The sequence below is a fragment of the Primulina huaijiensis genome, chromosome 14 (genome assembly GCF_012295235.1).
Source record: "Primulina huaijiensis isolate GDHJ02 chromosome 14, ASM1229523v2, whole genome shotgun sequence".
Lineage (NCBI taxonomy): Eukaryota > Viridiplantae > Streptophyta > Magnoliopsida > Lamiales > Gesneriaceae > Primulina > Primulina huaijiensis.
The window spans coordinates 12,023,805-12,041,432 of NC_133319.1; positions in this window are offsets into that span (position 1 = coordinate 12,023,805).

Below are 17,628 nucleotides of genomic sequence, written 5' to 3' on the forward strand. Positions count from 1 at the left end.
TCATCGACTAACCAAAATTCCTAAATCGACCTTTGAAAAGATCAACTAATAAAACAAAGCATAAAAATATCTCTAAAAATCCTTATAATAATATTTAAATCATTTATCTATCTAGTTAGTGCGGAAACATAACGGTCTTCGGGTGTGTACTGCTGCACTCGATCCACTCCAGCGTCATCACCTCCCATAAATCATCAAAGCCTGCATCATACAAACCTAGTGAGTGTAAAGACTCAGCACGTTCTAAACATGAATATCAAATAATACATATACAATCACATGCATATCATATTTTTATTTAAAATAGCTTTTGAACATAAATAAACCATTTAAAATCATTTTAGCATAATTAAATCATAAATAGTAAAATATCATTTTGAAGTAACTTTAAGCATAAATAAATCTTTTAAAATTATTTAAAATAAGCTTTAAGCATAAATAAATCATTTTTAAAAATAGCCTTGATCCTCATCATAAATCATATATCATAAAAATCCTTTTTATCATAAGCTTTCAATCATATATCATTTTGGGTGAAATTTGATCCTTGAAAGTGACTAGCTTTTATCCTTTTGGTCGACTGCAGTCTTAGCTCCAGATGGCCCATGGGGGTGGGCAATTGGCTCCACCATGAAAATACGATCCTCGGGATCCCTTTGAGGCCTTTTTCCATAGACGAGGTCTCTCTGGGGCCTTGGCCTGTGAACGTGGTCCCTCTGGGGCCTTGGCCCGAATATGGGTTCCATCTGGGGCCTTGGCCCTCACGTCATCTCCACAAAATCATATATCATATCATTTGTCACAATCAATTCACATCCCTCAAAATATTTTCTCTTTTCTTTTTAAAAAGCATAAAATAAGACAGCTTTCCAAAAATAACATTTTAAACAATATAAATTGCATAGCTTTATCATAAATCATAAAAATACATATTATCATCAAAATCATCATTTTAAATCATATAATATCATTTAACATACGTTATGATCCTTCGGGACGCTACCAAGCGTCTTCGTATTTTTCTAAGTGTAAAAGGACTTTTTTGCCCTGGACGTAAAAATTCTCGAATTTATTTTTTTTCTCACTTTTAATGACATGAGGTTATTCTAAATAATTATTTAAGCTTAAATATAATTTTCAATAATTTTATAAAGCTTAAAACTAGGGTTTTCAATTAATTCTTTAATTAACGTTTCGTGCGGCGATAAAATCCCGATAAATCCAAAACTCAATATTTTGATCCCAAATTTTAAACATAACATTTTTAGTATTTATTCTACCCTTCCAAGTCATGAGCCACACCCGTGGACCCATGGATTCAATTTTTTTTCTATAATTTTTGAAATTGACCCTTTGAGGAACACACCGAGCCATCTTCCAAAATATCAAGCCACGCCCGAGCCACCTTGAGCCAAACCCGAGCCAACCCATCTAGGCACCCTCCTGACCAAGCCCAAGCCCTTGACCAGCCCTTAACTCCCGAAACAGCCTACTGCCCACGACCCTTAGGACCCAACACCCATACATGGCCGAGCCCCAAAGCCCCATGCAACACAAACCACCTTGAACCTTGAACAAGCCACCCAAATAACCCACGGCTCTTTCTTTATCTTGCTTCCTACGATTCCAGCTTGTAATCTTTATTAATTTAACATGTTTCAACCAATTTTCAATCACATAGCATCCTAATTTGGCAGTGTACTCGTATGATTCAAAACATTTTCCATAAAAGCGTAAAATCGTCGTGTTTTTGAAAATATACGATCTACCGTAAAATTAATCCAACAATCGTATTTTTCGTGTATAAACAATTAAATCATGCATAATATGATTTGTATGGTGTTAAAAGAGTTTAGGAAACGTGCCTTTGCGTTTATAACGCTCGATTATTCGATCTTCGGCGAGGGTGTGACGTTGAACGACCGGACGACGAAAACTCCTAGCCTTTTCTCCTTTCCTTATTTTCGAAAATTTTATGTGTGTGGGAGTGAATTTTCGGCTGATTGAAGTGAATTGTGAGGTTATGAAAGCCTAGGAGTCCTATTTATAATTTAATTTGTAAGTTAAATGGGCTTTGGTTTGGGCTTGCAACTTAAAGGTAATTGGCCCTACTTAAATTAATTAAATTGAGTCCAATAACAATTAATTAATTAAAACATAAAAGTTTATAAATTTATTTTTTCTAAAATAATATTTTTGATCTTTTAAAACTCCTTGTTTTCCCAAAACTGGCTTCTTGGGAAAAATCGAGCTCGACTTGTAAAATAATTCGAACTCCAACATTTTTAGGAAAATTAAATCATTTTTATTCATATTAGGAAGCCTTGCCATTATTTAATGAAAAATACATATTCTTGTCTTGGTCGTCCCAGGTCTCTTTTTCCTTGCCTATTATCGAATATTCAGGTAAAATCCTTAATTTCATGAAAACATGTCACACAATCATTTAATCATGCAATCATACATTTAATCATATAATAAATATCATGTAAGCATTTAAAAACAATTAAATAAAATGATTAGGCAATTAAAACAATTTTGCATGCATGTGGTTTACATAGGTTGGTTTTTCGGGCGTTACAATTCTCCCCCCCTTAAATAGAATTTCGTCCTCGAAATTTTTCCTTGACTTGATGATTACAAAGATTAGATTTCCTTATCCACTTCAAACTTAACCTCTAACTTAAATCTTACTCCTCAATTCGGTCCTCAATCCCATTTAAATCTACTTTCTAAATCCTCGTTTGTGAAACTCAACTTACAACGACCCATGGTGACCTAATTTCATTTTCTATAACCTCGAATTTCAACTTTTCTTACCATTCCCAATATTCAAAATGGATGACCACACTTATCGTATATTACTTTCCTTATATTATACCCAAAATATTCATCAACCTTTCATATTTCAACCTTAAAATCCCAAACACATCTACTAATTCTTAGATTTTCAAGTTTAATATTGATTCATCCTATAACACCTTTGGTTAACATCCCTTATAACGTTATAACCTAATATATCTCAAAGTTCTAAATATCCTTTCGAGCCCAAATCATCAAAAATTCATATCATTTAAACCATTCCATTCTCATCTTTTGCTAAACTAGTCCCCAAATTCCTTAACAATTGCAAAATAAATTCTTAATTTCCTCAAAAAGTATCCCATTGGTCCTTAATTTCGAAAATTCTACGCTTAACTCATAAGTTTTTTGCATTCCTAATTTCTTTCTACATGTTTCCCATAACAAGAATTTCAATAATTTTAAACTTATTCACCCAAAAATCAATTTTCATAACAAATCTTACCTTTTTCATTAAAACCTAACATCCCAAGTTATACACTTTTATACTCCCAAAGTCGTCGCAATCCTCAAATCATTATTCCTTGGGTGAAATTCCCATAATTAACTCAACTAGTACACACGAGTCATCAGTATTTTCTCAGAAAAAATCTACGTGTCCCAAAAACATTCATAATATTCACGATTAACTTATGACTCCCAAAAGTAAAACATCAATACCAAACAATTCCACTACTCAACATGTAATTAACATTTTAAATGCAATATGCAACTAACATTTATATCATGTATCATATAAGCATTTAAAAAAATTTTAACATATAATATATAAAGCAGTAAAAACTCACATACTTGAGGCGTGACTTCTTGAGCTTCTCGAAGTGACAGTACACAACCCTTTGTGGATCCTTGGCTCTGATACCAACTGAAACGACCTCTAAATTTTTTTTTTCCAATCCTAAATCATAAATTCTAAATTTCTACATAAAATAATTTAACCTAATCATGGATCATAATAATTTAGCAATTTAAATCTCAATTGCATAAAATAAAATCCTAAATCATCGACTAACAAAAATTCCTAAATCGACCTTTGAAAAGATCAACTAACAATAAAACAAAGCATAAAAATATCTTAAAAAATCTTAACATAATCTTTAAATCATTTATCTATCTAGCTAGTGCGGAAACATAACGGCCCTCGGATGTGTACTCTGCACTCGATCTACTCAAGCGTCAGCACCTCCCATAAATCATCAAATCCTGCATCATACAAACCTAGTAAGTCTAAAGATTCAGCACGTTCTAAACATGGATAGCAAATAATACATATACAATTACATGCATTAAAATCATATTTTTATTTAAAATGGCTTTTGAACATAAATAAACCATTTAAAATCATTTTAGCATAATTAAATCATAAATAATAAAATATCATTTTGAAGTAACTTTAAGCATAATTAAATCCTTTAAAATCATTTAAAATAAGCTTTAAGCATAAATAAATCATTTTAAAAATAGCCTTAATCCTCATTGTAAGGTCCAAAATTAAGACAACGTAATCCAACAGCATGCAGATCTAGGAATTCTGATAAATGGTTATTATTTTAATTGCTTACTTGATTATGTGATATGCATGATTATACGTTAAATAGGATTTTATTACCATTATGCATAAAATTGTATTTTTAAAAGGATTATTCAAGTTGCGATTGAAGAACGAGACTGAGGTCTGAAAAACATAAAATGTTTTTAATAAATAATTATTTTTTAATTAATTAAAATATGGGTGTTGGTTTTTCATATTTTTGAAAATAAGGGTGAAACGTCTGCCTTTCTTTATTGCTTTAAATGTACTAGAATTTTTTTTTTCCGACCACTCACTTAAACTCCATGAAAATATTTTAATAAAATATTTTACCCTTTTAACACCGGTATATCCCTTCGGACTAGTCAAACAATCCAATTTTCCAAAACTCAAAACATGAAACTTGTATATCTTTGAGTTTTCTATGTTATATCCAAATATCAAATCATTTGGACTTCATATGATCAAGATATGTCACTAATTACTATTTTGCCCTTAAAATTAATTCATTATTTTTCAACTTATTTACGAAAATCCCATCAAAATAAATTGAATATTTTTCAACTTATTTACAAAAATGACATCAATACTATTTTATTCTCGGGGTCTCACAAGTCTAGTGAGTCTAAAGACTCAACACGTATAAACTGATAATAGCAAGTAATACATAATAAAACCATATGCTTTTTAGAGTAGCCCATACGTACTTAAATTCTAAACATATTTGCATAAACATAGATGTGCCAACATTTCATGAACTTTTTCGTAAACGTACTTGCATCATACATACTTAAACATACATAATAATCATCATTTTGCGTAGAGATATGTTTCAAAGCAAGTGACCCATAACATAGTGCGCCTGATCAGACTAAACCACAGTACTGGGCTAGCAGGGATGTCCACTACCATATACATAAGATCCCCGATCATACTTTACTAGGTGGATTGGTCACTGGTCATACTTTATCGCTTTCCAATGTTGATCAAAATCCGGTCATACTTTACCGGGGTGGAGAGGTCCATGGACATGTTCTCCGACTTCCAAACCCATTCATATTTGGTCACAATACAATTAGCATACCTCAAAAATATAAAAAAAATTTCTTTTGTACGTCGAACATGCTTACATAACATTGAGGACTTCGTTGGATCTCGCTTGGGCTACTACTGTACATACATACTAATACAATAATCCAACAACTTAAATGTGAGGTCCTTAACTCCTAATTATTATTACAATGTAATTTGATTAGGGTTAATTAATTACAGCGGAAAACGAGTTTAAATTTTTTTTACAATGAGCCCAAAAATATCTTATTTGAATACTAAAAAGCGTATTTNGTGAGCAAAGCTCCGTACAAAACAACCATAATATATACCACAAGTATCTAAACAATGATATATGATATGCAATGCATGTATGTCGTGGAGGTATCAGGTCAAATGCCCATCCACTGAGCATATATCAGAATCAATCGAATCGCTATCAAATCAATGCTCGAGCTGGCACACCGGCCTCAATCAGGGATACTCGTATGATAGCGTCGAAAATGCGACATCAAATCCCAAATTTCAATCAATCATCGGGGCCACTAATGACTATGTTTTAAGGGCCACATAATGCCAAACATAGCATTATGTTCACAAACCTCAGCATCAAATCCAATCATATCAAGGTATCCAAGGGTCATAGATCAACTGTATGTCATGTATGACACATCAACTCAAAAAATAAGGCATATAGACGTGTATTCTCAATCAAATCAAACAAACATATATCATATGATACAGATACCCGTCGTATGTTACTCAGTCCCAACATACCTCGATTCTTCGTTTCCAGTTGATGTAGTTTGAAGATTTCAGTATAAAAACTCTCTCTACATCAATAACACATTCATTTCAATCAATAACATCATTCAAAATCATCAATATAAGTTTCAAATATGTTTTGAAATTTCGAAAATTCATATCAAATTGAAATCATAACATAATTCAATTCCGACTTTGACAACTAGTTTCTTGTCGGTTATTCTACTACATATATGGATCTCGACTTCAAATACATGCTTTTCCGGCATTTCAATAATTAGTGTGGTGCCCTTAGCTCTTAATCGTGATTACAATGTAATTTGATTATAGTTAATTAATTACAGCGAAAAACGAGTTAAAATTTTCTTTACAATGAGCCCAAAATATCTCATCTATAATTTGAATACTAAAAATAGTATTTCATCTCATATCATAAACTACGCCCACACATAATCATAACCAACACATATAAACAACTCATATTCTCGGGACATGCCCCAGTATATATACATATATACACTGGGAAAAACATAAAACCTCAGCTCAAACTGTGACTCCCTCCAGAAGCACCTTCTCCTGATATCCTGGAGTATCTGTCATTGTCCACATACAACGACAACAACAACACCCTCTGGGTTAAGCAAAGACCCGTACAAAACCACCACAATATATACCACCAGTATCTAAACAATGATATATGATATGCAATGCATGTATGTTGTGGAGGTATCAGGTCAAATGCCCATCCACTGAGCATATATCAGAATCAATCGAATCGCTATCAAATCAATGCTCGAGCTGGCACACCGGCCTCAATCAGGGATACTCGTGTGATAGCGTCGACAAAGCGACATAATGACTATGTTTTAAGGGCCACATAATGCCAAACATAGCATTATGTTCACAAACCCCAGAATCAAATCCAATCATATCAAGGCATCCAAAGATTATAGATCAACGTGTATGTCATGTATGCCACATCAACTCAAAAAATAAGGCATATAGACGTGTATTCTCAACCAAATCAAACAAACATATATCATATGATACAGATACCTGTCGTATGTTACTCGGTCCCAACATACCTCGATTCTTCGTTTCCAGTTGATGTAGTTTGAAGATTTCAGTATAAAAACTCTATCTACATCAATAACACATTCATTTCAATCAATAACATCATTCAAAATCATCAATATAAGTTTCAAATATCTTTTGAAATTTCGAAAATTCATATCAAATTGAAATCATAACATAATTCAATTCCGACTTTGACAACTAGTTTCTTGTCGGTTATTCTACTACATATATGGATCTCGACTTCAAATACATGATTTTCCGGCATTTCAATAATTAGTGTGGTGCCCTTAGCTCTTAATCGTGATTACAATGTAATTTGATTATAGTTAATTAATTACAGCGGAAAACGAGTTAAAATTTTCTTTACAATGAGCCCAAAATATCTCATCTATGATTTGAATACTAAAAATAGTATTTCATCTCATATCATAAACTATGCCCACACATAATCATAACCAACACATATAAACAACTCATATTCTTGGGACATGCGACAATATATATACATATATAAACTGAGAAAAACATAAAAACTCAGCTCAAACTATGACTCCCTCCAGAAGCACCTTCTCCGGCCTCCTAATATCCTGGAGTACCTGTCATTGTCCGCATACAAAGACAACAGCAGCACCCTCTGGGGTGAGCAAAGCTCAGTCTAAAACAACCACAATTTATACACACGTATCTAAACAATGATATATGGTATGCAATGCATGTATGTCGTGGAGGTATCAGGTCAAATGCCCATCCACCGAGCATATCTCAGAATCTATCGAATCGCTATAAAATCAATGATCGAGTTGGCATACCGGCATCAATCAGAGATACTCGTATGATAGCGTCGACAAAGCGCCATCAAATTTCAAATCTCAATCAATCATCGGGGCTACAAATGACTATGCTTTAAGGGCCACATAATGCCCAACAAAGAATCGTGTTCACAACCCCAGAATCAAATCCAATCATATCAAGGTATCCAAGGATCATAGCTCAACGTGTATGTCATGTATGCCACATCAACTCAACAAATAAGGCATATAGACGTATATTCTCAATCAAATCAAACAAACATATATCATATGATACAGATACCTGTTGTATGTTACTCGGTCGCAACATACCTCAATTCTTCATTTCCAGTCAATGTAACTTAAAGATATCAGTATAAAAATCTATCTACATCAAGAACATATTCATTTCAACCAATAAATTCATGCAAAATCAACAATATAAGTTTCAAATATCTTTTGAAACTTTGAAAATTCATATCAAATCGAAATCATAACATAATTCAATTCCAACTTGAAAATTTAGTTTCTTGTCGGTTATTCTACCACATATATGGATCTCGACTTCAAATACATGCTATTCCAGCATTTCAATACATAGAGGTGCTGAAATTAAAAGAAACTTACCTCAAAAGAAAGTTCTGTATGCGAGGAATTCAAATATATAATTTGTTCTAAGTTTGAACAACGTTTCGAGGTAGATTCGGAGGATAGAAATCGAGTTTCTCTCTTATTTTCTCGAAGTTATGAAAGAAAAATGAAAAAAAAACGTAATAACAACTTGTTCTTATCACCTGGCCAAAGGCGGTCTCGCGCTCGGGTGGTAACATCTCGCGCCCGAGCGCGAGGTGTTCTGTCCCCCGAGTGCTAGTAGCGCGGCGGTAAAATATCGCGCTCGAGTGCGAGCCATTCTGTCCAACATCCTCTGTTCTAATTTAACAAAAGTGGTCAACATGAAAGTTGTAGATCTATGTCTTGGCTTTCATTTGCCACCAACTTCATTCAATTTGGATATCGGAGACGAGATTTATGCTCATTATCCCAAAATATGTCAGTGCAGAAACTAAAATGCACACGTTACACTTCGGGATAATTTTGCCTCTATTTCCAATTGGATTTGGACAAAACCCAAAACATGAAAGTTTTAGTACAATGTATTAGATTTTCAATGAACTTAGTTTCATTTCATTTGGACTAATACTCAGATAATTATGCCGAAAAACGTAAAATGTGTCATTTTTCGATTGCGGTTCAACATATCATTCAATGACAAATCAATTTCTAGTACAATCTTTCATTATTACAACATATTTTCTCTAATCACATAACAATCTCATGAATTATCGATAATCACAATATGATTTACGATAATACGATACACGGTCCTTATAATTAAAGTTGCTGAAACCAAATGAATCTTACCTCAAAAGAAAGCTCTCGACGCGAGGATTCCGAATATATAATTTTTTTTCTTGTTCTGATAGCGTCTCGAGGTAGATTCGACTGATAGAACTTGAATTCCCTCGTTTCTCTCTCTCAACTCTCAAAGCCTCCAAGGAATTTGCCGCAAACTTCAAGCTGATCTTCTTTAAAACGTGTGCAGCTGAGGCGGTGCGCGTGGTGGTGCCAGAACTCATGCGGCCACTCGCCTGGTTCTGCCAGCGCGCGCGTGCGCGTGTGATCCTGCGCGGGTGTGCGGCTTGTTATGTCCGAAACTTTAGTTTAAGTTTCGAATTAATAAAAGTGGTCAACATGAAAGTTGTAGATCTATGTCTTACCTCACTCAATTTGGATATCGGATACGAGAGTTATGCTCATCCTCCCAAAATGTGTCAGTGCAAAAACTTCAATGCACACATTACATTTCGAGATGATTTTGCCCCAATTTCCAAATGGATATGGACAAAAATCAAAACATGAAAGTTTTAGAACTATGTATTAACTTTCTAATGAAATTGGTCTCAATTCATTTGGACTAATATTCAGAGAATTATGCCAAAAACCGTAACATGTGTCACTTTTCCGTTGCGGTTCAGCATACTTTTCAAACACAAATCAATTTCTAATACAATCTTTCTTTCTCACCACCTATTTTCTCACTTTCATGGTTAATTATATACTTCATACATGTAATCACATGATAATTTCATGAATTATCTATGATCAAAGTATGATTTATGATAATACGATATGAGGTCATTACATTTAAAACTCCATAAATTAACCGTACCAATCAATCTCACCACCGAAATAATTAAATAACGTATGAATTTCTAGACCACTTGGGACTCAACCATATTTAATCAAAATACTAAACCATGACATCGAACCCCGAAACAATCTTGATGTGGAGCATGAACATTTCCAAAGCATTGGAAGACACGGACCTCGCTTAAACCGTAGTTCATTGTTCCCTATTCAAAATTCGAAACGTCTAATCTAAGCCTCACTAAGCTTGGATATAACGACGTATTAATACCCAAATGAAACAATAGCACCTAAACTTGAAGCTCGGAGACTCCTGAACCAGCGCCTAGGCGCCTATAGGGTAGCGTTGCAATGCTGGTTAAGTGCCTAGGCGCAACCTCTCAGGGCCGCAGAGCTACTAGACATGTACCTCAGGCGCTGCGGCGCTCCAGATGCAGCACTGCGGCGCGATTCAAACCCCAAAAATCATCTTCTACCCATTTGCTTCCCTATAACTTCTAATGTAACCAAACCTTTACCAACCGAAACGAAACACCGAAAAGCGTATGACCTCAACCCGTGACATACCTAAACGCATCAATGATCACCCGGAGATTCCCAACAAAGCCTACAACCAATAAACTCAAAAAACATGGAGAACATATTTTATAACATCACAGTTTGAGCAGTCACACGATAATGATCATAACTCATTCATTTCTTGTCCGAAAATTACAAATTTACTGTCAAATCAAAGGTATCAAAAATTACTATGTTTTATATGATGAAATTTTTTTTCTATAAAATTGACCGAAAATTCGCAAAACTTGAAATGACAGCAGACTCGATTTTGAGATCTAAAATTTTGATCCAAAATCGTTTTAAACATTTTTGCTCAAACTTTTGCATAACATACAAAGATTTTTACATACAATAAGCATAAAAATATTTACTATGACAAGATCGATGCGAAAACGAAAGATTATACATGCCTTCGATGATTATACTCACTAAACGACGAATAACGCGCGAGGAGATGCGAGAATCGATCCGAGATGACTTGTGGTACGATGATTTCTACAAAACCAGCGTGAATCTACTGAAAAATAGAGGGGAAGGAATGATATGGAGGCTGCTTAAAGAGAAGGGCTCAAGAACCCTTGGTTTCCTTTCAAAAAGAAAAAAATCACAAAGTGGAGTGTGTGTGTGTGCTGATGGGTGTGTGTGTATAATGTAACGTGTGTGTGTGTATGTGTGAGTGAGTGAATGGATTAGATTAGGGTAAGCAAATTGCTTAATTAACTAATTAGTGATAAAATATTATTAATCTAATCATTTAAACCCACTCAAAAATTTAATAAAATAATCTACAAGGTTAAAAAAACCCCACTACTCAACTTAGTATTTTTGAAAGGTTTAAAATCTTAAAATCACATAATAAATTAAATTAGGCTTTGAAATGCTTAAAATTTTGTAAATCATTTAAAATACCAATTTTCTTGGCATTTTCATAAATCGACTAAATCGTCACCTGTCCATTTTCCCGATCCCGCATCGAATATTCGCCTGAAACATAAAACTAAAGAGAACTTTTTAACGTGCATCAAATAAACATGTAATAATTTAAAATAATGTAAACCATAAAGAATGCATCGTTAAAAATCATATTAAAATTAAATAAATAATTTAACAATTTAAAAAATTCATGAGTTTTATGTGTACTGATTTTAGGTTCTACACCAAGGTTCAGATGTTCCTTGATTATAATTTGTATATCCCTTTGATCAACTATGTTCATTGGGATATACTTGCATCAGACAAATTCATACTCTTTACCTTCCTTAATTTTAAGCAAGCTTTGAGTTGTTTTTTATCCCACCATGTCAAGGGATCTTCATTATAATTTTCTTTGATCCTTCTCTTACATCTTCTAATTTTAAATTTGATTCAAACTCTACATCTCTCTGTTGTAGAGCAATCTTGACGCATTATATTTCTTCTGGTTGGAGCTTCTGATCTGCTCATAATTGGAGCATTGTTTCTCCAAACAGTCTAGAATCCTTCATCTTTGGGTTCAGAAGTTTTTCTTCATCACCACACTTACTGCGAAACTAAATTGGCAATTTTCTGTAAAACGCCTCTCTTAGTCTCTGGACTATGATTTTGTGATCACAAGGTGTTGTGAACACTAAACGTCTAGTCTCATTTTCTTGCGTGTAGGACTTAAACATTTGTAGGAAATTATTACCGAACAGAATGTCAGCTCTTGTATCATGAAAATAAATTGGTGCTGTTTTATCTTATACCAAAGTGTTTGTCCATCACCCCCAATCATGATTTCTGTCATTTTAATCCTTTTACATAAGATTAAAATCCTTTTAGAGAAATTTCTTCCAGCAATCTTAGGTAAATATTCTTCCAAATTATTTGGAAAAACTCATCTTTCTGTTGTACAGATTACGTCGTTTGAATCAATATAAGCAGCAAAATATTCTACCTTATATTGTTTATATAACATTCTTACTGGAATGTATATCGAGAATGAACTTGTGGTCATTGAATTTTACACATTTTATCCTTAGCCATAAGCTCCATTCCATATTCTAGACGTTTTCAATATTTATGTTCCTCAAGAAACTCTAGCCCAATAACCAATCGATCTGGTTCTTTTTCAGGAATTGCTTTGATATGAACTTCCAATTCTCCAATGTTCATCATTCGTTGGTAAGTTTCTATCATAGGTTATTGGAACATTTCAAGTTCACAATCTTAATTTTGTTGTTAACAAAATTTGTTATTGTGTTTCTAACATATTTACTCAAGTGTGAAGTTATTAAAACAAGAAACAAATTGAAACTGAATTCCGCACAAACTGAATTTCTGGCAAGTTTCGGTATTTTGATGATATCTCTCAACTGGATGATTCAAATGACAATCCACTAACTTGATTGATACGAAAACGCAATTTGAAACAAGTTGTATTTCACGTTAGTTTGGCAAATTCGGATGTTATCAAGGTATAACTGATCGCTGAATTACCAAACTGATTGCACGAAAACAGCAATCACTTAGGTTTGAGCAGTTACGATATTTTGGTCATATCTCTCAGCTCGGTTATTGAAATGAAGCGATTCAGTATGCGTTGGAAATATAAGATGATGATCTACAAATCATCTTCAAAAGTTAAAGTCTGAATCAAATCGTAAGATGCTGATAAATGACAATGAAGCAACTGGTTTTGCACAAACTGAAATCAGCTAGGCTTATTTCAGCACACCAACCGAACTGAACCAGCTGCTGCTGACCAACTGAAATGAACTGAACCACCAGCTGAAAATCAGTTGATTAGAACCAGCTGAAGACAAGTTGAACCAGACCGGTTGAACCGAACCAGACCAACTGAACTAGCTGAACTGAACCGAACCAGCAGCTGACCAACTGAACTGAACCAGATGCTGACTAATTGAACTGAACGACTTGTTGAGTTGACTAGAGTTGACCAGTCGGGAAAATGTCTACAAAGACGAATTTGAGCGTTGTAATTTCAGAAACAGTACATAAATTTTCCAAACGGTCGTATTCTTGTGTATAACGTATATATCATTGTTTGAGCTTATAAATACAGCATCTTGAAGATCAAACAAGAGCTTTTGAAGAGGATTCAAAGCATGAGCAGTTAGCATGACGAAATCAGCGAGTTGAGAGCACAAGTCCTTGTGTGAGGATACATTTGAGATGTAAAATGTAACTGATAAATTTCTCACACACAATCACTCGCACATATACAAGAGAGTTGAATTTCAAATATTAGTTGAGTGAGACTTTACACAAAGACGTAAAATATTGTGTTTGTAGTCTTTGCATATGAGACATTAAACAATATGCTGATTTTGAGGTGATGCCAATAATCTTGAGTACTAGGAGTTCTAGTTGGGTGATGCCCTTTCGGAGTGGGTTTGTACAAAAATTTGTAAAAATCAAAGTCTTCTAGTGAATCCTTCTCAAAGGGAAGAAGGCGTGACGTAGGAGCATTTGAAGTCTCCGAACACCCATAAACAAATTCGTGTTTATTTATTTATTGTATTTACTTATCATTTTTATAGTTCTAAAAATGCTTTGTTGAAGCATTTTATGTGTTCTTCAAATACCAAAATATTACATACCAAATATTTGATAAAATGCTTCAACTAAAATATTTTTACTCATTCAATTTCCATATATTTTAAATTCTTTACAAAATATTTTATCGGTTTATACGAAGGATTATTTCGAGTGTCTTCCGCTTGTTTTGAAAACCAAATTCGATTTAATTCATCGGTGTTCAATATTTCAAGAACCGGGCTATTGTAGCTCAACGATGATCCCCCTAATCGATTCCATCAATTGGTATCAGAGCGGGTTGTTCTTGAAAGAACATTGAAACTGATTTTGATGTTTAAAATTCGAAAGTTTCAGATATTTTAAACATATATATGCAAAACTGAATTTTCGTGCAGCTTGCAGCGACCGTAGGAAAAATGACATATCTCCTTGCTCGAGTATCCAAATGACAAACCACTTTTTGCGTTGCAAACTAGACTCATAGAGGTTTTACAGCGGTATAAAATTTGCAGCCTACTTATGTAACGTACTGTACTTTTAAACTATTTTAAAATTTACGGAAAAATAAAAATTTTCTTAATTAAATAGTAATCATTCAAAATGCGTTAAAGCTAAACTGTTCGTCCAAAAATATTTGAATTAAAAACAACTACAATCAAAGTTTGTAAAAATACTTGTTTAATCATCGTAAAGAAAACTCGTGAAAATCATAGTATTTGAAACAAGCATTCATAAGATTCTTAAAACATGGGCGGTCTTCAGGTTAAGCCTCCTGCTGCTACTACTTAAATTATAATTCACCCAAGTGTAGGTTGTCTGCAAGTAATATATTTCGTAAGTACGAGATTGATCCACAGAGAGGTTATTTTAAGTTTAAATTTATTAATTCATAGATTACCAAATGAAAGAACGAAGTTTATAAATTATAAATTTTGTCAAGGCTCGAGGATTTATTCTTGGTTTATGCAATATTGTTTAACTAAAAGTAAAACAAAGGAAACCACCATAAATAATGGTTCCAAGAAAATTAAATATTTAAACACACACCTAATATAATATAGTTCTCACTATAGAAAATACCGAATTCACCGATATTTTATATATGGTACCTATGATTATATATATAACTATATAAATATATAACTGCATAAAATAAATGTCAAATTAAATCATTATATTTCATTTAGAACAACCGGCAGAGCCACGCTATTGCCTAAATGAAATATATGATTTAATAAGTTAGTTGCGGGAAAGTAAAAGTTAGTTGCGATAAAGTAAAAGTTAGATGCGGAAAGTAAAAGTTAGTTGCGATAAAGTAAATGTTAGATTGTTAGATATCATAATATTTCATTTAGAACAACTGGCAGAACCACGCTATCGTATATATATGTATGTATAATATAACAATAATAATTGATGAAATATTTATTGTATCAAAATTAAACAACAAATCAAGATAACCACTTCAATGGTATCAAGCATTTGATGTAAATTGATAACAACAAATAATTCATTTTTATACCTACAATAAAAAGAAATTAGCAAAATGAAAAGAAATAAAGAAAGAATATACAAAATATAAACAATCTTACTTCACCAAGAATTCATCCTCTTCACCTTGACATAATAGATTTAGCTTTCCATGAACTTACTTTTGATCAACACTAAAAACATCACTCATAAATTGGAAAATGGAAAATATATTGGAACTTAGAACTTTTATACACACTCACACTATATTTTACAATGAGATAGAATGATTCTCAAGCTAGCACAAGGCCTCTATTTATAGGCCAAATGAGAGAAAGGGTCAAAAATTCTATTAATGCAATGTAGTTGTAATAGTAGTCTTTGTCTCCTCCAACTTCAATTCCATGCCCCTTCTTTCAATGCTTTGTTCCACGACTTTAATCACCGAATTTGACTCAGCTCAAAACAGCAAACATGTGGGGAATTGTCTGTAGATGAATTTGGCCACTTGGTTCACCTCATTTGGTTAAATATTGAAATAGTTATGATTTTTTTACTATATGCTGGTCATGGTGAAAGTAAATTTGTCCTCCTTTTGATATTTTCACAATTTGATCATCTTAACCAACTTTTTAGGCAATCATGTCTTCTGCAAAGTTGTAGATAATTTCTCAAGGATTCCAAAAATATTTGAATCACCTCCATTTGAATTTTCTAGCTTGAGTTATCATTATTTTACCAACACGTAGAAAACCTGAAAATAAAACATATTTAGTAAGACATTTAAATATAAACACACAATACTAAAATAACATAATTTTATAATTTTAATGAAACTTAAATTTTAAAATATAGGTTTTAACATATAATAAATTATTAATTTTAAGTTTCATCACACCCCCACACTATCTTATTACTAGTCCCTTAGTAAAAAAATTTATCGAAAAATCACAACTTAGATTCTTTATTCCTTTTATATATTCAAATATACAAATATATTCATTTTAAAAACAAAGTCATATACCGATTTATATATATATATATATATTTTCGTTTAATATATTAATATATAATTAGATGTGCTTTTATTATTATTTTCACATAATATATAAAGTAACAATATATATATATATATATTTTAATTTCTAAATTTTTTTATGATAATATAGTCAAAAAGACAATTCACACCACCCACCATAACATGTATAATATCGATAATTTTTTTGTAAAAGCTTCAACTCCATATTCTTTTAGGTCAAAATATTTAATGGATAGCTGATTTACACTCATGGAGTTGGAATGAATATTAACTCTCATTGAAAAAGGCTAATTAGTAAAGCAGCCAATTAAATAAACTAATATTGAAAACAAAATAGGAAAATTTACAAAGAATAAAAACACTTTTTTTTTCTTTTTTTTCTTTTTTTTTATTAACGTGACTGCAAAGTTTTACAATGACATAATGTTTTATTTTTTTATTTTATCCGAACATTCTACCATAAATGTCTACATATATAAACATTTATATAACAGATACATTCGACTACCTTTGAAACTTATCCAACACAAACAAATCTTTTTTTAGAACATATTGATTGATGGATTTTTTTTGGAACACATTTATAGTACATCAATCAAATCTAAAAAAAAACAATTGCAATGAACAAAGAACTTTGCAGTCCGTTATTTATCTTCTATTTTTTTATAATTAATATATTTTTTTATAGGGGAGTTATATTCTTTTAATTAACAATTTTTTAATAATCAATAAAAGTTTATTATTTGTTTTCTCATTTC